Source organism: Lepidochelys olivacea, assembly GCF_965140295.1.
Source record: "Lepidochelys olivacea isolate rLepOli2 genome assembly, chromosome: 10".
Classification (NCBI taxonomy): domain Eukaryota; kingdom Metazoa; phylum Chordata; order Testudines; family Cheloniidae; genus Lepidochelys; species Lepidochelys olivacea.
In genome coordinates this window covers 11,132,826-11,155,799 of record NC_140420.1, presented here as the reverse complement: position 1 = coordinate 11,155,799, position 22,974 = coordinate 11,132,826, and the positions used below count along the sequence as shown (strand labels likewise).

At 42.1% G+C, this 22,974-nt stretch overlaps 1 long non-coding RNA gene across 2 annotated transcripts in view; it reads right to left on the bottom strand.

The window, feature by feature from the left end:
- LOC311527168 overlaps window positions 1-22,974 on the bottom strand; it is a 78,037-nt gene that overhangs the window by 16,045 nt on the left and 39,018 nt on the right. The window contains exon 1 of one of the 2 annotated variants that reach the window (XR_014713263.1): window positions 20,720-20,775. The exons of the other annotated variant lie outside the window; for it this stretch is intronic. This is a non-coding gene — a long non-coding RNA (uncharacterized lncRNA). Of the gene's footprint in view, window positions 1-20,719; window positions 20,776-22,974 lie in introns of those variants that run through there. 2 annotated transcript variants of the gene reach the window in all.

The following is a 22,974-nucleotide window of genomic DNA, read 5'->3' as shown; positions in this document are numbered from 1 at the left end:
ATTACAAAAGAAATACCACAGTAGCATATGTTAATGCACTTAGCCGTCAAACAAACAGGGTTCTTTAAACTGATTGAGTATTGAAAAGCATTACAAGACTGATAAAATAAATTGTATCTGTTTATGTAACATCTTTCATACTGCAGATCACAAACTACTTTATAATAATTTACAAAAGCAGGTATTACAAATGTGGTGGAAGAGCTACATGTTAAATAAATGACTTACATTTGCTTACGTACTTAGTAGCCAAACACTGAAATACAAAGGAGGTAGCAGAATTTGCATATACTCTGCAAATTAAGATACCTTTGGATCAATGCCAGTTTACTATCATTTGGGTACCTGGTTACACTTTGGGAAACAGGTTCAATGGAAGATTTAGAAAATAGAGATGTTTGGGTGGGATTACGTGGGGTTTTATCACAAACAATACATCCCACTATATGGAATTTGATGGCAAGAGGTTCCCTCAAAACTATATTTATTTCAAATATTACAAAATATACATGTACATAATACTTTCCCTTTGTTTCCAACAACATATCTAAATGAAGCAAAAGCGGCCCTATACCTTCACAATAATAGCAAATGAATACAAAACCAGATAGTAATTTTAAGTCTGTTATTTATTTTGAAATAATTGATAGTTGTTTCCCATTTCCTTTCAAACAGCTCTGAATTCCGTGTTGCTCTTGCTGAGACTTGCTTCATTATCAAGTTCAGGTTGAGCCATTCAATCTTTGGGTCCTGCCGAGTTAGTGCATGCCATCAGAATTGCTTTTTTCGGCTAGCGTTAACAACAGTAACAGAGCAATTATATCTGTTTTATGGAGTTGCCACACTTCAGTAATATCTCTAGGATACCATTGTGATAACTGAGCCTACAAATTTATTCTAATTATGAGCTCAACTGTAAAAAGTATGTTAAAGTTCATAAGATTTGACAATAGCCTATAACAACAAATATTGATAAGAAAAGGTAGGAAAAGGTGACAGAAAAACTGAATTAATGTAAACAAAAAGACCTACTAATATAACTCAAGGACTGTGTGAAGATCATGCCTGGTAAACAAGAAAATGTAGGTCCAGAAATCAGTGAACCAAAATTGGCATGTAAGAAACGAGGCCTAATTGGTGGACAAAGTAATAAAAGGATGGGCTATTCCACCCCTCATTTTCTTTTTAGGCCCTTAAAGAAAGAGACTTTGGGAGGGAAAAATAAGAAGAATAGATGAAAGCTACTGAAGCAAGCTTCACTATCATGGCTGCTACACCCCCACCATCTGCTGGGATCCTATGCCTTTGTCATTTTGGTCCTAAGGGATGTCCTGACCAGACCCATCCAGAGAGAGGAACCCAGATAATATCACTACCTATTCTGGTTCTAACTGAATCCCAAACACCAGCTGGGATGAAATCGGATCGGACTTCAACAGCTTCAGCACATATCCGCTAACTTCTTCTCTTTTCCCCAAAATGACAGTTATTATCATCTCTGATGCCATCTAAAAAACTGTCAAACAAGAGGCTTTTCCTTTTAAAAACTCTCTCCAGCTAAGGGGAAAGGGATGTTGTTAAAATGAAAGCCATATTTAATACTTATTCAAATTTTTTAACTGTTTTTACTTCTTTTCTTCACCTTCAATAAAAAGTTAAAAGGATTTTTAATGATGTGTTTGTCATGGTACTAAGCCGGCTGAGGTCTCTGTGTACTAAAGCCTGAACCTTGCTTAACATTGTTTAATGGTGCACAGTGACTGGGTTATGTTAACACCTTTGGCTCATTTATTCCATCTAATTTAATACAATAATTGTGGTATTTTAGGAACAAAAAGTTCTATGGTGAGCATTAGGCTTATATAACTGACACAAACACAGTAACGCTGCATGCTTAAGCATTCCCACACATGGTAGTGACCTCCAATAGAATGGAACTTCATTTATAGTGAAGTAGGATGAACATTCTAAATTCCATGCATTCCAATGTGTGCATTTAATTCCAGGTCTAGTGACCCTCTTCTGCTTATTGTGAAGTTCTTTTGTGGGGAAGAAACTGACAATTATAAGAGGTTTCACTTTGCTTGGAAGGAGACAGATGATCTTACTTAATGCAGCATTTGAAAGAGATGCAAAACCAAACTAAATTAATTCTGTGAACACCTAATGAGATATGATCCAGGCTCTTTTATTTGCTTAAGGATGCCTGTTAACTCATTACTGGCTAATGTTTTATGTCCTTCTGTACTGATATTCCAAACTGGAGCCACATAGGCCAGGTCCTCAGGTGTGGCTGAGGAATGCATAGAGCAGGGGATGCAAAGGTGATTTTATGCCACATTCACATTCTCTTTATACTGATCCAGCTGTGCACCAGACCAGTCCCCCACTATAAATTAGAACAGCCCTAAGACTACTCCATCCCCTACATAGGCAGCAAGGGATATAGGGGACACTGCTAGCTTTCTACCACTAGAGGATCTACCTTGCATTGGAGTGATAATCTCAGGGACAGCTTTGCTGGGTTTAGGGCGATACTTTGCCATGATCACAGCAAAAAGCAGCCACAATAGGGAAGAATTTAGGCCATGTTTTTTTCACTCCTTTACAGAGGATGGGACTCCAGTGTGGTCTCCAGCACAGGATCTCTCCTACAAAGTCTTTAAGCACAAGGACAATGCCACACTAACAGAACTAGAGATGTAAGGATGTAAGCTAATGAAGACTTAATCCCCTTATTCTGTTGGCTATTGATCTTTGCCATGAAGATGGAGCTGACACATGTGATTCAAACCATGCTGCAGGCTGCACTAACTGACGGGACCAAAGGGATAAGGAAAGAATGAGCTGGTCCAGAACCAGAGCCGGATGACAGGGCTGGCCTTAGACAGAGGGAACTCAGCTGAGCATTTGTTGACACTTCGGCTTTGTGTTTGCTTTCCCCATTTCACCACATTCACACTCCGGAGGTTTTGCACTGATTCACACTATCCCGTCTCCAACCATAGCACCCAGGGGATGCAAGGTCCCCTGCCAAGCCAAATAATCACTTCCAACAAGGGTTGCCAAGCGGTAGCTTGGGGCCTCACAAATTGTAAACCCAGCCCTGTCAAAAGATAAATAAGGGTATGTCTCCACCATAAATGGAGCATGTAATTGCAGCATACGTAGACAGACTCAGCACATGTAGACACACTCAAGTTAGCTGTGAAGCCATGGTAGCATGGGTTTCAGTGCGGGCTAGCTACCTGAGTAAGTGTTATGCTATATAGTACCCAGAGTCCTAGGTGGGCTTGTACATCCTGCACGGAATCCCGTTCTGCCACATCTTCACTGCTATCGATGTACCTGAGCTTGGATATCTCTACATATGCTGCAATCAGACTGCCCTACAGACATAACCTAAAAGGCAGAAAATTCCCCAAACGGATTGAAGAGTCCAGGCTAGTGGCATTTCTAAAGAGATGCAGTTTAAAAAAAACAACATGGTATACGCATATGTGTTGTCCCTACCTTATTACCAGTCAGTGCTGGTGCTACAGTCATGTACACTAAGCCTTTAAATGGCTGCAGTTTATCTAAGTATTATACTCAACCTGCCTTGTATTGTGTCACTGGTATATTTTGCTAACAAGTGGAAGATGCATTCGTTATACCTCTAATTACAGCAGGAATTGAACCAAATGCTCTTAGTGGAGACTAATTTCCACTGCAGGTGTCCGTAATTAGCAGAGCATGAGTCTGTTGATGTTTGCAGACACAACCTTTCCAACTTTTTATTTGGAAATAAACTTCCCGAACATACAGCTCTCCCTTAATTTATGTGTCAAGGTTCCTTCCCCACTCTGAACTCTAGGGTACAGATGTGGGGACCTGCATGAAAACCTCCTAAGCTTACTTTTACCAGCTTAGGTTAAAGCTTGCCCAAGGTACAAATTAATTTTATCCTTTGTCCTTGGAATAACCACTGCCACCACCAAACTCTAACTGGGTTTACTGGGAAACGTAGTTTGGACACGTCTTTCCCCCCAAAATCCTCCCAACCCTTGCACCCCACCTTCCTGGGAAAGGTTTGGTAAAAATCCTCACCAATTTGCATAGGTGACCACAGACCCAAACCCTTGGATCTGAGAACAATGAAAAAGCGTTCAGTTATAAGAAGACTTTTAATAGAAATAGAAGTTAATAGGAGTAAAGGAATCACCCCTGTAAAATCAGGATGGTAGGTACCTTACAGGGTAATTAGATTCAAAACATAGAGAATCCCTCTAGGCAAAACCTTAAGTTACAAAAAAGACACACAGGCAGAAATAGTTATTCTATTCAGCACAGTTCTTTTCTCAGCCATTTAAAGAAATCATAATCTAACGCATACCTAGCTAGATTACTTACTAAAAGTTCTAAGACTCCATTCCTGTTCTATCCCCGGCAAAGCAGCCTACCAACAGACACAGACCCTTTGTTTCTCTCCCTCCTCCCAGCTTTTGAAAGTATCTTGTCTCCTCATTGGTCATTTTGGTCAGGTGCCAGCGAGGTTTAGCTTCTTAACCCTTTACAGGTGAGAGGATTTTTTCCTCTGGCCAGGAGGGATTTTAAAGGGGTTTACCCTTCCCTTTACATTTATGACAGCATGTGTGTAACTTTCCACTGTAATTCTGCATAAATATTTTAAAATAAATCAATAATGGTTTCCTCCAGTGATAGAACATAAATGAAATTTGCAGGGAAAAGAAAAATATTTTTAGTGAAATCTGTTGAAAACTGCATGAGGTTTGCATGGAAATTCTTCTCACCACTTCCCCTCCTGTTTCCTATAATCATAAATAATTCACCACCAAAATCCCCATCCTGAGCAGGGACTGAACAAATGAAATAAACACAAGACCTGCAGATATCTATGCACTTTGCAAAAGGCGTAAACAAAATTCTACTTAAACTAGATTTTCACTTGTTGGGAAACTTGCATATAGATGGAATTGTGCTTGAGAGACTGAGATTGATTCCCTTATCAGGCTCAGTAAGTTGGCCAACACAAAGCAGAGTGTTTGCAGTCAGCTCCTGTATTTCAAACGTGGGGAAGGAAAAGTAATTTCACAGAGATGGTTCCAATTCATGGTAAACATACGTTACTAAAACAGGTGAACAATTCAAACATCACATATTTGCCAAGGTAGAGGACTGGGCCAGGCTTTCTGCTGTCAACTGCAAGATGTTGCTAGACCTTCCTGCGTCTGTCTCATCATGCTCCAAAGATCTTGAAGGCAAAGAACCTTGTTACTGAATAATCCAGTTTTAGATCAGTGGAATACGATTTGCAATTGTAGGATGATGATGTATACTTTCATGCTATTGGTGTCAATATCACTCATCCCCTCCTCCCTCTCTCCCACGCAGTTCAAACATCATTTCTAGTAGAAGAAACAAAGCCATCTAGACAGAATACTGTTTCAGATCGGGGGAGCCTGTTGAGGCTGCTGCTCCTGCGGTGATGCCTCTCTGATCTCTAGGGGTTAATTTGAGAATTACAGCTTGTCAGTGGGATAGTGTCTTCTCATAGCAATAATAAATAATAACCACCAAAGTGTGAACTTGCTTAACTCTTTTTAGTTCTCATTACAGAGACACAATTATAGCACTGGCTGGAGACATGTACTGTGTGACAGGCACTGCCTCGGCCCTGTCACAGCATTGCATTCTCTCCTCACTGAAGTTGGTGTAAATCAGGAATTGAAGTCAATGGAATTACATCAGTGCTGAAGTAACTTGGAGGAGAATCAAGCCCAGCATTTGGCCACAGTGCATTAATTCTGACCTGCAGCTGCCTCTTTTAATCTACGAATGGGTGATACTGAAAGGAAAGAGTCAATAGAGATAGATAAGAAAGGAAAAGCAAAAAGAATATAACAATAGGAGGGAGGGAAGAGCTGTAGAAAGAGAAAGGTGAAAGGCATCTTACCAGAAACACCACCTTTGGTTGCTCACATTGAGGGTAATGAACTTAGAAAATCCAACTCAGGCCAGGTGTCAGGAAGTGGGACAAGTGACAAGAACCACCTGACCTGGAAAATGCATTTGAAAATAATAGATGGAAAGGGCAAAGCATGTTGCATTTCTTGTGGCACAAAAATTCTCCCTCATTGAATCACTTTTTTTCCTCAGAAGGATCCATGGATTTAGCCCACAGCCCCAGAATTAGGATTCAACCCTCGTAGCACATCCATTTGTTCCTCTTCTCCCCCCATTTAACTGTGAATTAACTGCAAAGACAGCACACGCTCAGCAGGCCTTCCCAATGGAACCTACTCCAACTACTCCTTGTCACAGCCCAGTCCTCAAGTCCTGGGTTTTAACAACCTTTATTTCAGTTTCCTGATCTAAAACTTCTAAAATACCTCTAAACCACTGGTACGGCCCCCAATAAGCTCTTCTTGTCACTTCATTCTTGACTAGCAACTCCCTAGCTGTTCTAGTCTCAGGCCTCTCCTGAGCTATTACTGCCAGGCACGCTCAATACCTAGGGCTAGATATTCCCAACTGGTATAAACTGACATAGCTCCACTCAAAACAGTGAAGCTATGTGGATTTACATCAGCAGATGTTGTTTCTGATGTCAAAATGCTTCCTAAGGGCAAATTCATCATCCTGTGACTTAATCCAGACATGAACCTAGGTTGCCATAGATAAAAGGTTTATGCATTAAATCACAGCTGATCTACTCCTAAACACTGGTATAAACTCAAAGATCATTTTCCCCAGCATGTGCATTGTGCTTGAGATAATTTACCAGCAAGTTAGGGGAAAAAAAGAGAACTGGAGTTCAGGTCATTACATTATTCTGCTGTTGACCCTACTTGTCCCAAAACAGCCTATATGTTGAAGGACGCTTTTGTGTGTATTGTACTGGAGACAGTCATTACTGATTCATCTACAGGGCAAAACCACCAGTTTTGTGAGGCCACATTTATCGTGTGGTTTGGTATTATCTGTACAGAGGACCCCAAATCATGCTAATTGTGAGACAACTGCATGAAAACTAGGACTGTAGCAAGGTTCCACCACACAGTTACAACAAGGTTTTGTCCAATCTACACAGGCAAGACCAAATCACATTATGACACTATGAGGGGGCTATCATGTTATAATACTGTAGCTGTCCTGCTGAGTGGTTGCAGATGTTGGGGACATGCAGGTTGGTTTTCCATTGGAGAAGAAGTGGTGTCATGGAGGCATTTTTTAAAGCATACCTTGTTTTATTTAAATTATATACATCAGTTCTTGAACAGAGGTGGTCACAAATGGTATGCAGAAAACCCATCTTTAAGAAATCTCAGCCCAACATCAGTGCTCAGTTTTTAGGGAGCAATTCTTATTAATTATTTGCCATAAAAATTGACTATATAGAGAGATGAAGGCACAGAACAAACTCTCTTGATATTGGCAAATGCTCCTCCCAAAAGAAACAACAACCCAAAACAATCAAGAATATAGCATTTCTTCAAAGACTCAACAACCCTAGCTGTTAACCATACCATCTGATGATCAAAAATCCAATTTGTGGCATAACCCGGTCTTTTGTAGGAGATGAGAGAAAACTGATGTCATCAAAGGGGAAATATCTCAGCTTTGTGAAAGATTTGCATGGGTAAATTCTGCAATTATTAAAGGTACCTCCAGGCAACCCAGTTAAATTCAATAGGGTTGCATGGGTATAACTCAAGATAGAATGTAACCTGCAATTCATAATCTATTCTGTACTCTGCCGGAGTCTGTAGGTGCGTTGTGCTGATATTTAGCTGTTCTATTATGAGCTTCTTACTTTGATATGAATGACACACTGATGATAGAAAGCCTGGGGAAAGTTAAACTCAGGGGGACTGCAAAAGGGTTTGTTGTTTGTTTATTTTTTAAAATGACTTCAAATCCCTTCAGGGGTTTTATTTTGGGGACTAGGATTTTTTAAGGGATCCAGAAGAACTTGCAGAAAATATCAGCTGCCTATCTTACTTTCTGAGTTATTTTTTTTTCAAGCAGTTTGTTTGCAAGATAATTAAACACACGCCATGCTAACAAATTCTGTCTCTGTGGAAGCAGAAGTGAGAGAATTTGCTAGTGAAACAAAATAAAACAGTTGTAAAAGAAGATTATGGATGTCATCGGGTTGTGCTGCAGCACTGATCTTTGGGAGATAACACCAGTAGGCCACTCCTCCATCCCAAAGTTTGTGGGGGAGAGGGTACACTGATGACCATCTTCTGAAGTCCAGAGATAGCAGGATCATAGAATGTAGCAATTCATTCAACACATATGCACACCATCAGCTAACTGTACATATGCAGCATGGGATATCAAGTCACAATATTCAGCCCTCGGACCATGGGTCTATACTGGGCCAGGTAAGACTGCAGCTGCACTAAATTTAGGTAGGATATTTTTTTACTGTTCTAGAGCCCAGTGCAAAGTATCCAGTTGACAGCAGTGAAAAAATATATGCTAGCATGGTTAAGCCACTATAGTGCTTTGGTGTTACTGACTATTTGGCTGTGTGACATACTGGCAGCAAAATTGAAGGTCTGAATGAACATGGAGACTCAGTGCTCACTGGGTTGCATTTGAAAAGGGGATGCCTACCCTCAAGTCCATTGACCCAGCAATAGATATGCTCCAAAGCCCCACTGAAGTCAAAGAAAGACTTTCAATGGGCTTTGAACCAGGCCCAATGTGGGGAAATCCAGGAGGACTAATTCCCTTTTTGCTTCAGCAAAAGGTATCCCTGCCAGGTCAGAGTTTAGGATTTAGTTGATGAAGCAGGGTTAGGGGAACTCAGGACCGAATGCACATAAGAACTAATTTCTGTTTCATCCCAGGACAAGGTGATCCACCAGATGGGAGCTGGGGTACAAAGATGGAACAATATGGGGGGAAAACAATGCTGAATGCAGGGAGGCTGAATGGCCTTCTTATCCTAGGAGGGAGAAGTCACACCAGGTGAGTGGTGCAGTGCACTGGTAGAGAAGGACTGTGAAAGCCCTTGGTTGATTTTGCTTGAAAATTCCCTTAACATCTGCTTCCTTCATCTACCCTTATAAAAGTGATCCTCAGCACAATGACAACAGTGGCTTTTGATACATTGGCATCCTGTTTCTCTTCATCATTATTGTGAAGCTTTACTGGTGGGGAGGTGCAGTTATTGTCAGTCTTCAGCACTAGGTAAGGTGTGAAGCTCACCTTTTCTATCCTCCCTCCTTGTCTGTTAACAAGTGAGAACCAGCTTGTGCTGGACATGGCTGATCCAAAAGACTGGAGAATTTTCATCTCTCCCATCATTCCAAGCAACTATTTCTGACTTCCCTCAACAATCAGACAGCTCTGCTGCTGCTGCTGCTGCATTGTTTGCATTTAGGGCTCAGTCCTGCAAGGTTCTGAGTACTCCCGACTCCCACTCAGCACCACAGACAAGTATTCAGCACATTGCAAGATCAAACCCACAGAAAGCAATACCGTATCAACTCACTCTCTCCAAGGTGTGAATCTGATCACAGACCCTGTGTGAAAGAGCCATTGCTCTACCCACCACCTCATGTGTCTGCAAAGCCTTTGCTGCATAACCAACAACAACAATCTCACCCTCACATTTTGAACCTTCTTCTAGCCAAGCCATTGGGCCAAGTGAATATAAAACTTTACACATGAAGAAGCAAGCAAGCTCTCATTTGCAATTTTCTCCCAGTGAACCCGCTAACACTGAAGACAGCGTTACAAATTCTCAGAATATTTAACTGCAATCAAGGGATTACCCTCCATCATTATCCTATAACTAAGAGAACAGGTTAACAGCTGTCACTGCCATTTCTAAATAGAGTACTATATAATTATGGGTTGTTAACGCACATCCCCACCACAGCATATCTGTAACCTAACACAATAACAGCAGTTATGTTTCACAAGACACTTTGATTTCTTGTAGTCTTTATGAGATTTTAGTAATCACAGTATTTATGGGAAGTGGGGGGAGGAAGAGGGTAAATCTTTTTCTTCTTCTTTTTTTAAAATTTTTGTTTACCACACAGTTCTTACAACTTTTCTGACATGCGAGAACTGCCTGGGGGAAGCCAGTCTCTAGCAAAACAGCCAGTAAGCAATTTATTTACTGTAACAACAGGGGTGTAGTTACCAAAAAAAAAGGCACATCTTACTTCATGGGTGTGTGTGCGACTATAAACAAGTGACAGAATGATGACCAGGGGCTGGCCTTTAATAACCCCTTTCCCTTCCAAGCACCCTAATTTCTTTTCCTCCGTATAAATCCCCTGACCACATACACCTTTCCTTTCCTTTCTTCTTTGGAATGTTAACAAGGGAGAGGTGCCAGCTGACTCTTGTTATTTGTGCCTTGCTCTCTGGCTCCTCTGGTCTGACAGCAGCTGTCCATCTGCAGAGGGATTTGCGGTGGAAAGGGACATCTGCCATGGTCTGTAACCCGAGGGTCTCCCCACCCAGCACATGATATGCCTAGTCAAAGGCCAAATGCTGATCTTGTTTGCCCAGTGCAATCCCAGTGACTTCAATATGGTAGCACAGGCTGCAAGCAAGGGTGACTTTTTGGACCCCAGTGGGAAATAACTGGGTATATGTAGGAGCTGCCCGTGTTGCATGGGCCTAAAACAGCATGAGCCCAATTGCCCTACAGAGCATAAAAAAGGTGCATACAAATATTCATGACCTTGGGAGGGGGGTTCAGTTTAACCCTCCTATCCCCCCACAAAGTAATGTTCAATAACCCTTTTCACTGCATGCCCCAGTAATGAGGGATTAGTTGAAGCTGCCGTAAGTTCCTTTCTATTATGACAATTCTTAAGACAATAAGAAGCAAGAGCCAGCACTAATGAGATTCCCATAGGGGTCTCCCCCATACCATTCAGGAAAAGTATCCATTGGCTGCAGCAAAAGGAACAATGCAGGCATAGCGTTTGCATTGGCCTAGGTGGGTAGGGCATGATGCAAGCAACTTGTCATAGGTGGCTGCATGGTTTTCCCCACAGTAAAATGGGTGTTAATTACAACTGTTACAGAGAGGCAGCATGAGTCAGTAGAGAGTGGCTGCCAGGTCCAGCTGGTCAATTTTTTTTTGACAAAACTTGCCCTTTTGTGCAAACTGAAAAGTTTCATGAAAACATATTGGTTTCAACAAAAATTTAAAATGGGATGATTTTTATGGTCGAGGATGGAATTTCTGGTCAAAACAAGAAACTGAAACCCCTGAATAGTCATTAGCCCAGTGATCGGAGCACTTGCCTGGAATGTGGGAGACCCAGGTTTGTGTTGCTGCTCCATATCAGGCAGAGAGAGAGAGAGAGAGAGAGTGTGTGTGTGTGTGTGTCACTGTGCCAAGACCTACAAGCTTACTGCATAATATATCAGAGTCTAGACTACAGTGTTCCCTTTGCTCCTTTTACAAAGGTGCTCCTCCTGAACCTGTCCCATGGAAGGGTGAGAGAACCCATCTCCCCTACAACCCTATACCATCTGAGCAAGTTAAAACTGCTGGCGGCAGCTTTAACTTGCAGCCTCTGTATACACTGTTTTACATGGCTTTTGGGTGCAGCATGTAGTGACCAGCATGGACCCCACACCTACTTTTCATTTGACACTTTCATAGTGTCCACCTTCCTAACCAACATGTCTCTCGTACGTACAAGTTCCAAGAACAGCTGTGGCCTCCCTCACCCTTCTGCTGAAGGAACAAAGGGTCTATCTTACATACCTGCCTAAATCGTGGGGATCAGCTATAGGTATTTTGTGAGCAGATACCCTGACTTCAATGGGAGCCAGACCACTTATGCTAGGGTGGTACAAACTTATGAATGTAGTCCAGCGTTTCATCTGTAGCTTATTTCAAGGGAGGGTCTTTGCTGCAAGGAAATGCACTCTCACACATATTCTCTTTCCTCCCCCAGCCGCCACTCACACTCTACAAATGCTCCTGCCTTCACACAAATCTCTTTGCAGCATACTAATTAAACATTTCAAATGGTTTTATCCATGGTTAAGCAAAGATAAAATTTTAATGATTTAATTAGCAAGCTCTAGGAAAAAAAAATAATAATGAAGAAAGGCGGGTGCAACTGTCCTGGGCTTTCAGTGTCTCTCTTTCATGTTGCATTAGAATTGCAGGAAGATGCAACACTTGACAACCATTCTCCTACTGCGCTCTGCAGCGAAGACCCCAGCCCAGGCCCTTGGGGAGATTGTACTGTAGTGAGTTATGCCAGCTCTCAGCTGTGTGTCAAGAAGGGCATCTCCCTAGCACGAGGCGGCAATTTTCCTGTAGGGGGAAAACAACTCAGCTCTCATTTGGCCCATTAGCCTTGAACTGAAGTGGAAAAGCCTGATGCTATTTTCCAAAGGATAAACTGAAAACAGGTTCTTTTTAACATCTCCTCAAGATTTTGGTATTTTTCTTTACGGTTTACTGCTTTACCCTCCCAGGCCTCTGCATTCAGGGCTTATTAAAGGAAATTCCAGTTCTGTGTTACATGTTTTGGAGGAAAAAACTAATTATCCTGTTTGAATAATTTACTTACTATAATTTGGATATTTTTCTTCCGCTTTGTTCTCCCTCTCAGATTAGTCTGTGCAAATTGCTGCACAGGTATTACTGACACAGATCACGATACAAAGGCTGTCTGAGTCTGCCTCTGGGATACAGCTATTCCAATCAACCCTTTCTGCTTCCCCTCCCCGACCACAGAGAAGTGATGCAATGATTTAATTCGGGATTGGTCCTGCTTTTGAGCAGGGGGCTGGACTAGATGACCTCCTGAGGTCCCTTCCAACCCTGATATTCTATGATTCTATGATAAGTCAGTTATAATATTCTTCTTCATAACATGCACTGTGCTCTAATATGCATATTGAATACCAAAGGCAGGCTAGGAAGGAGGGGGAGGGGCAGAGAGTCTGGATTGTTCACTCATTAGAAAGTGTCCCCTGTTCAGAGATGTTAAATATGCCAACAGGCAACCTCGGTAGAAGTCAGAAGGACCAACGATGTGCTTCGCTATTGCTTTAAGAATTAGAGAGGAGACCGAGCACAAGGAGGGCACAGAGAACATGCATTTTACAGCAATTAGAATTTCAGCCCATTGTAATTTATACATTTATTTAACCATCGTTTTAAGTTCAGAAAATTTGCAGTTGGCAGAGATCTCATTCTGTCAGATGCCACAAAGCTTGCTCCAGAAAGACCAAGGCTTTGTTCACAACTGGTTGTTAGAAAAAGGGGTTGCTGTGCAGTCGCTCAACGCACTGTATCTATATCTCATGATAGCCACACTTGTCAGTCAGACTCCCCAGTCAGAAGGAATAGCTGCTACGGTCTATGTGTGTGTGTGTGTGGTTACCTACATAGCACTCATTTGTTTTGCGCTATATTTTATTGAATCCACTCTATTCTAGTCTGGTTCTTATACAACACCCAGGCGTGGTCTCTACCTAAAAATTAGACTGACCTAGCTAACATCACTAAGTGGGGTGAAAAATTTTGCACCCTGTGCAACACAGTTGGGTTCACCTGACCCGCACTGTGGACACGATTCAGTCAGCGGAAGACCTCTTCCATCAGCACAAGCTACCACCTCTAGAAGAGATGGATGACCTACCTGGACAGAAAAAACCCTTCTCCTCTGGCACTTCAGTTGCACAACTGCAGTGCTCTGGCTTTGCTGCTGCAGTAAACGTAGTGTAGACGCGGCCTCAGCACCATGATATCTGGGCACCACCTGTGCCTTTAGTCTGCACGCCCTTTGGAGCAGGGATTCTATTCTACGTGTGGCACATTCAACCAATTGTAAACCCCTGGATACAACTAATAGCACTATATACATTATTAATAATAAACCAGTGATTATACGGGTGGTGAGGCATCTGGAAAGGTAAGAAGAGCACAGGGAGCACCTGTAGAATTTATATGAATGTAGAGAGAGATTGGACTGAGTACCACGAGTTCTACTTAAAATTCAAAGTTCTGGTGTTTGGCTTCAGAAGCAAACTGGGTATTATGTGTATATCCTGAAGTTCTTTTTTCCTGCACTTTTTTATACTGCTCCCTGTCTATGAACCGCATGCTTTTCAACACCATTCTTTTCCCCAGCGGGAAAATGACAAGAAGAAATAAGGTGCACATCTTAAAAATGTTGCAAACCATATTATTCTGTTCCACTTCAGCTGACATTTTTCAGTTAGTCTGTTTTGTCCAGCCTCCCCCTGCCCAAGAGTCAAAGGGTTTGATGTTCTGGAGCCAATGGAGTTATGCTGATTTACACTAGCTGAGTATTTGGCCTTTTATCTTTAAATATTAAGTAAACAAGAATCATGACTTATATTCCCAGTATTTAGACTGGATAAGACGACAGAAAAGCTTCAGGCCACACCAGACCCTTGTCGTCTGTTACATTTTTTGCTGATCTTTCTCCAATACTTAACGGATCCACAACATCCCTGTCATTCCTAGGGAGCCTCTGTCTTTTCCCCCTACTTTAAATAACCCACGTCATGCCTACAATTTTTGCATGAGAAAGACTAGGTGGGGTTTCCTTTGGAAACCCTCAGTATTAACCCTTAATCATCCGGAAGGATTGTAACACAAGGCATGTCCTCCCCCACAAAGGATAGGTGCACAATCTCAGCATTGATCCTTACCCTGATGACCTGGGGACTGAAACACAGGGATGGGGAATCAAAGTATATCTATCTTCCTAAGGATTTTCTATAGTGTCTATCACTGTAATATCTAATTATTACTACGTAGCATGGTACAGCATTGCCACCTTAGTTCACTGATGTTAACAATGGATTGAAGCTTGTGATATAGACAGGCACGCACTAGCCATTTGTGGCCTGTTTTTCAGAGGTTCCTAGTGTGACAGATTGACAATTTCCTGCAATGTCTCTGAATTAAGTTAAACCTTATTGAATAAGGGTTTATACCTTTGGGGTACATTGTATAAAAACTGCAATTGTGGATATGTTATTGTGGCATTGTACATATCTTCTCTAATAGGAATGGGGATGCTAATATATTTCCTCTGTTATCAGCCCTTTGGAGCCAACCCCTGGAAGGTGCACATATCCTTGTTCAAACTGGATTCTCCAGGGACCAATAGACAAAGAAAGGGTTTTTTGGATAAATACCCTGGTTTTAAACCGGCTCAAGTCCTTCTTCCTGATCCAGCAAATGGACAGGACTGCTGGTCCACAGAGGGCCACGATTCTTAGGTTAGGGTTGAAAAGGGCTGGGCATACTGAGGTCCCATCAGACTGAGTACTTATTCTGAGCTGAAGCTAGGGTGAAGCGGTAGCCACAAGGAATCTCCCTTGGGTGGGGATTTGAAGGACTACTCCTGCTGGAATCCATGTTAGGGTTGCAGTTAACTCTAGTAAACATATTAACATGTGTGTAGGTTCTTTTATTGTTTTAAGTAAGTTTTCTCTGTAATGCTTTTTATCTTAAGAATAAAATAAGCTTGACTAGAAAGAACTCTGCGGTACTTAAAACTGTAGCAATTACATCTGTTGACCATCTCTGAAGAGAAAGCAAGTATGTGCCTTGGGCAACCTGTTTGTGCTGGGAATAATGCAGCGAAGGCAGGAAACTGTACAGCCTGGAAATACCTCGGTCAGAAGGGAGAGAGATGCATATCTCCACCCAAGAGAGGTGTGGGTGCCCTTGCTGGACCATTGCAGGGAAATACAGGTACAGTAGCCCTGTGACAACTAGCACCCAAAGATCTGACTGAAGCAAATGTGTGTTCTCTGCAGAAGAGTTGGTGAGGAGAGTTGGCAGGAGAGGAAAGAGGAGCCACAGAGATATAAAATATTTGGGATCTGTGCATTTTCTCTGGCTTTCCATATGAGTTAAAACACTGTGATTATTTTCAGTCCTTTTGAAAATGGAAAAATCTTAAGTTACAGGTGAGATTGACACTGATGAGAACATGGCCAAGGCATGGAAGCTCCACGCTAGAATTACTAACTACTTTGCTGCATAGGCATGGCCTGTTTTGAAGAATTAAGCTGAACAGAAGCAAACCATGAAAGTGCAGCAATATCTTTAAAAACGTCGAGCAGAGATTCTCAGAGTGGTGTTGCTTTAGTAAAACATCTATCGGCATTTCCATTATAATTCCTGTTTAATTCAACTGTGAAAATCTGCTTGGGACAGAGACTTGTGATTTAAATTCTTCGCCTGGGAATAAATTTTTACTTTTACACATTTTGAATATAAATTCGGCAATAGCTCAGTTAGAGGAGAACAAAATGGTCTCCTAGAAGTTTACCTGTTACAGAAGTTGGGAAGAGCTGGGGGATTTGCACATTTGAACAGTGAGAAAAATCCCATAACCACCCTGGCTGACTTGTGCATATGCATGATGCCTGACATGAGGAATTAATTCATAGGTTACTAGATATTCTACAGCTGTGTCAAGAAAGATGGAATGAGTAAGAAAATTTAATAAGCAAACCTTATGAATGAAACTATATTTGAACACTTTGATGAGCTTCACTAAGAAATTTTAGAACTTTTCCAAGGAATCAAGGTCTTGGTCTTTATCTTCAAGGCACTTACCAGTCTGAACTTGGGATACTGAAAAGATCACCTAAAGTCTCCAGGATGAGGACTGTGGTCAGCAACTCCATTTCTCTGGAACAGTGGAGATTTATGGCGCCAACGTAAAGCTCATTTGTGCAGGACTCAGAGCTTTCTCAGGGGCTGCTCTAAGATTACTTGTGGCACCTTAGAGACTAACCAATTTATTTGAGCATAAGCTTTCGTGAGCTACAGCTCACTTCATCGGATACATACTGTGGAAAGTATAGAAGATCTTTTTATACACACAAAGCATGAAAAAATGGGTGTTTACCACTACAAAAGGTTTTCTCTCCCCCCACCCCACTCTCCTGCTGGTAATAGCTTATATAAAGTGATCACTCTCCTACACATTGTAGTGTGTAAACACCCATTTTTTCATGCTTTGTGTGTATAAAAAGATCTTCTATACTTTCCACAGTATGCATCCGATGAAGTGAGCTGCAGCTCACGAAAGCTTATGCTCAAATAAATTGGTTAGTCTCTAAGGTGCCACAAGTACTCCTTTTCTTTTTGCGAATACAGACTAACACGGCTGTTACTCTGAAACCTGCTCTAAGATTGTGAGGTGAACTCCCACAGGGAGTAAGAACCACCATAAACATCACCAATATTTAATTCTAATTGGGTCTTTGCTAATAAAAACATATGGTGTGTCATACATTAATTTAAAAAAAATCAAATATTCAAAAATATTGTCTTTTAAATCCACAAATGATTTTCCCCCTGAGGAGAGACTGAGAAAAAGAAAGATCAACCATACCTGACAGAGGGTAGTTATATCAGTTAGTGGACTTCTAGAAGATGCTCAGACACCGTGATGATGGATGTAGTATAAGAACATTAATAGAACAGAACAGAACCTATTCATCCTTAACTGATTGGAAAAACAACACACTCGTCCATTATTTTTAGCATTCTTTTCTGATCTCTCTCTGGGTGAGGGGTGTGATGTTGCTTCCCCTCCAATCATGGCTACAGAGTGAGCTGCACCACTGTCCCATCTCTGAGGGCAGTCCCCTCTCCCAGCCCCCCCAGCCCAGGTGACAAGCCCCAAGCTTTCACCTCTCTCAGGGTGGACTCACATGGTTCTCCCACTCAGACCCAGTCCTGGCTTACTAGTGGACCCCTGTATACTAGTGATTACCACCTCAGAATACCTGACTTAGGTTCAGTACCAATAGCTTTGCTCTCTGGGGCTTGTGAACAGTGGCATATACAAAGGCTTTCTGATTTTTGGTTTTAACCGATAAACACAGATAAAACTTGCTAATACATACCCCCTCCTGCACTCCAAACCCCTCATCCCTGGCCTGACCCCAAAGCCCAAATCCCCAGCCAGAGCCCTCACCCTCTCCCACACTCCAGCCCCCTGCCCTAGCCTGGTGAAAGTGAGTGAGGGTTGGGGACAGCAAGCGATGGAGGGAGCAGGGATGGAGCGAGTGGAGGCAGGACCTCGGGATGGGGCAGGACAGGGACGGGACCTCAGCTGAGGGGCTGGTCAGGGTGTTCATTTTTGTGTGATTAGAAAGTTGGCAACCCTACTTTGAGGGTATCAACAAGGGTGATCCAGTTGATATAGTATACTCAGATTTTCAGAAAGCCTTTGACAAGGTCCCTCACCAAAGGCTCTTAAGGAAACTAAGCAGTCATGGGATAACAGGGAAGGCCCTCTCATAGACCAATAACTGGTGAAAAAGACAGGAAACAAATGATAGGAATAAATGGTCAATTTTCACAATGGAGAGAAGTAAACAGTGGGATCCGCCGGCACCAAGGATCTGTACTGGGACCTGTGCTGTTCAACATATTCATTATTTCTTTGGAAAAGGGAGAGAATAATGAAGTGGTGAAGTTTGCAGATGATACAAAATTATTCAAGATAGTTAAATCCAGAGCTGACGGAAAAGAATTATAGATCTCACAAAACTGGGTAACTGGACAATAAAATGGCAGATGAAATTCATAAGGGCAAAGTAATGCACAACGGAAAAAAAAATCCAAATACACATCTATAATAATGGGTTCTAAATTAGCTGTTACCAATCAAGAAAGAGATCTTGGAGTTATTGAGATAGTTCTCTGAAAACTTCAAGGGTAACAGAATGTTAGGAACTATTAAGAAAGGGATAGAAAATATGACAGAAAATATCATAACTTCACTATATAAATGCCTGGTGTGCCCACACCTTGAATACTGTGTCCAGTTTAGTAACCCCTTCTCAAAAAGGATATAGTGGAACTGGAGAAGGTTCAGAGAAGGGCAACAAAGAAGATCCAGGTTATGAAATAGCTCGCATATGAGGAGAGGATAAAAAGATTAGGGCTGTTCTGCTTAGAAAAGAGATGATTAAGGGGTGGGATATGATAGAGGTCTATAAATCATGAATGGTGTGGAGAAAGTGAACATAGAAAAGTGTAATTTTACCCTTTCCCACAATACAAAACCCAGGGTGAAATTAGTAGTCAGCACCCAATGAAATTAATAGGCAGCAGGTTTAAAGATAAACAAGAGGAAGTACTTTTTCACACAATGTACAATTAACCTCATGCCAAATGCCATGGGATGTTGTGATGGCCAAAAGTATACCTGGATTCAAAAAAATAACTAGATAAATTCATGGAGGATAGGTCCGTTAATGGCTATTAGCCAAAATAGCCAGGGATGCAACCCCAAACATCTGACTGACAGAAGCTGGGAGGGGAAGACGGGTGGATCCACGGGCGCCGACTCCGTGGGTGCTTTGGGGATGGAGCACCCATGGGGAAAAATGGTAGGGGGGCTGCCAGTGAGTGCTCAGCACCCATCAGCTCCCCCCACAGTGCCTCCCACCCACTGCCGGGCCCCACCAATCAGTGCCTCCCTCTCCCTCCCATGATCAGCAGTTTTGCGGTATGCAGGAGGCTCTGGGGGGCGAGGAGGGAGGAGCGGGGACAGGGCAGGCTTGGGGGAGCTGGGGTGCAACGAAGCAGGGCAGGAAGGGGTGGAAAGAGGTGGGGCAGGGGTGTGGCCTTGGGGAAAGAAGTGGAGTTGGGGTGGGGCATGTGGGCAGAGCCAGGGATCATACACCCCTGGCACACTGGAAAGTCAGTGCCTGTGGGTGAACCTCTCAAAAACTGCCCTGTTCTGTACGCTCCCCTTGAAACTCTGGCACTGGCTACTGCCAGAGACAGGATACTGGGCTAGATGGACCGTTGCTCTGACCCAGTTTGGCAGTTCTTATTGTTTAATTTTCTCCTTGTTTTTCCTAATAGCCCCTTTTGATTTAATTCCCTACATTCAGGAAACTTCCTTTACAGCTATTGGACAATGGTATAACATACACAGAAGATGTAACTAATACAGAACAGGCCTATGTCCTCCTCCCCACTCTCTCAATCAATTTTATCTTCATTTCTCTATTGGATTATATTGATTACTTTAGCATTTAAAACTGACAAGATCTAAAGAATTTAAAATACAAAATTTAAGGTTGCATGAAGGGACAATTGTGTCTGAGTTACCATCTGACTTTTGCCAAACGCTCAACAATCACTCCCAAAACATCTGGAAGTGGTTTACACAGAAGCAGATCAGAAATTGGATATTGGCTATCACAATGGCTGGACATATGATCAGCCAATGGTAAATTTAAGATAATTTTTTCAATTTCTTCTTTTGTAGAAATTGCTTTATTGGAGATTCTGTTAAAACGGATTACAAAAAAAAGTGTGAAGAGAGAGAATGGAATATTCCATTAAAAACCCCTTGAAAAAGTCAGAATGCACTTTTTCATATATGCACACTTTTTTCTCTTTCAGTCTGTGTAAGTGGATTTTAATTTTACTGCAGTGACTGTCCATCATTGCTCTCAAAACATTCTGGTAGCAGCATGAGGCAACACAAAACTGGAAATGACATAGTCCTGGATATAACACAAGTGTAGGGTTGCCAGGTGCCCAGTTTTCAACTGGAAAATCTGCTCAAAAAGGGGCCTGCCAGTGTCCAGTCAGATGTACTGACTGGACACCAAAAGTTCGGTTACTGTGGGGAGAGGGGAGGCGCTGGGTCATGGGGCTGGGGCTGCCTCCTACCTGCAGACAGCTCCTTGTCAGGCTGCAGCCACTCCTGTCCCAGTCCTGGAGCAGAGGGAGCCCACTGAGGTGGAGATGATCCAGTGAGGAACTGTGGGAGAGGAGCAAATGAAAGGTGTGGGACCTTGGGAGGAAGAGATGGAGCGGGGGGGAAGAGGCGGGAAAGGGGCGGGGCCTCAGGGGTCCAGTTACCAGCAATTAGAAAGGTGGCAACCCTAAACACGTGAGTGCAAAGTGCTGAAGGTGGCAGAATCCTGGACATATAGTATAGGCCCACAAACTTCTGGAAATTTGTTCAGGATGTTAGGCACATATGCACAAGATGCCAGAGATGCCATGTTCCAGCACACAATTCCAGACATGCCAATATTCATATGTCCACAGAACAAAAATGTGTAATAAATCCTGAACAGCAACTGTGCCCATTCACCATACAAACAGCATGTGTGTGTTTTTCCTCTGTCCAGGAATCTCATCGATAATCCTACAGATTGTTTTCCATTTCCCCTCCAGTATTATAATTTCTGCCAAACTGTTCCATCACCATAGAGCCTAATTGTAAAATGTTCGAACAAAGAATAAAGGGACAAACTTGCCAGACTTGACTTTGACTAGTTCCTATGTTCTTTGTCTAGGTGAGTATGATAGGTATTTCTTCTCCAGGCCTTAGTGGACTATTCACTTGGGGGGACACCATTATTTGTCTCCTTCTACAGTTCCCCACAGCTGAGAGCTTGCATGACAACTATTTTCAGCAAACTAGAAGACTGATATGAGACTTCGTGAAGGAGTGTGAAGAACTGGCTGGAGCCTACAACTGGGTCACCTGGAGTGTAATCAAGCAGGCCTTGTCCCACTCTGGGGCTGAGCAATTTAAACAGGAGCAGGAAGCAGCAGAGCACAGGAGAGTCCAGGCAGGCTACAGTCGGTGGTGGTTTCTCTCTCCGGAAACTAGTCTTCAGGAGTCTATTCAGTGACTTGGTTTTGTAGATTTTAAGTTTGAGATCTCTGAACCAGGGTCCTGATAAACTGTTTATTGTAATTATTCCTGTCTTGAAACCTTGCTAACCTAATTAAAGAGGGACATGCTATTTGGTTAATGTGTGGCTTCTCCTTGCCCCAACGGGGGGAAATTAAGGCAACGACACAGCTTTTCTGGGGATCCCTCAAGCAACCTCCTCTGAAAAAGCCCTCGAGGTCAATACATTCAGGCTAGAATGGACCCAGAGAAGTGAATTCCAGAATTGAGCGTCTTCCATGGAAAAAGTTCTGGCCTCAGCTTCCACATGAATACATCTAGAGACCATCAATCAATTAATCCATCTCAGACTATTTCAAATGCCAGGGTAAGACATGAGGAGAGAAGTGGTTTCTAAGCTACCAGGACCCACGCCATTACAGACGTTATACTGTAGATCCAAATCAAGACCTTGAATTGTATCCAAAGACTAAATGGATGCCAGGGCAATCTACAGAGAACAGGGATAACTTGGTCCATTATGTAAGTAGCAAGTGGCATTCTGTGATCTTCAGGTGTAGTCCCAATATAAAGTACACTGCAGACATCCATTCTGGAAGTGATAAAGCTATGGATACTTGCTGTGAGGTCTCTGGGGACTGTGATTATTTTAAAGGTAGAGGAACCCAAATGAATTCAAGGAAAACAGGTAATATTTCAAAATTCTGAACACTTAAAAAAGTTTCCTCTGCTTAAATTAGTAAATATTTTACTTAAAGATTTACACAGGAAATTAAATTTTCCTATAAAAAGTTACTGTGCCAAATCTTGAAAGTAAATTAAGTCATTAAAGTATGAAAGTCTTTTTTACATTAAAATCTCAATGCAACCTTAATCACAGATTCCCTGCCAATGCCTATAAAATATCTAATGTTACAAAACATTGGCCAAAATTTTCCAAAATGGGTGCCTAAAGTTAGACTCCTAAATCCTTTTTGCCTGAAAGCTACTAGGTACTCACCACTTTTGCTAATCAGGCCACTTACGTGCCTAAATATAGACTTAGACATTAAGTAAATAATCATTATAAGCCTCCCCCCTGCTATCAAGTATTAATATTATCTGAGGTAGTAATATTATCTTACGCACCTATAAGTTTTGTTTCCCAGTGCCAATATCCCCAGGTGTGTTGTGACATTTAATCCATCACTCTGCAAAGTGCTGTGAGATCCCTTGATGAAAGGCACTAAAGATGTGTTTCCAGGATCCTTTTCAGAACTCTGGAAATATTTAAAAA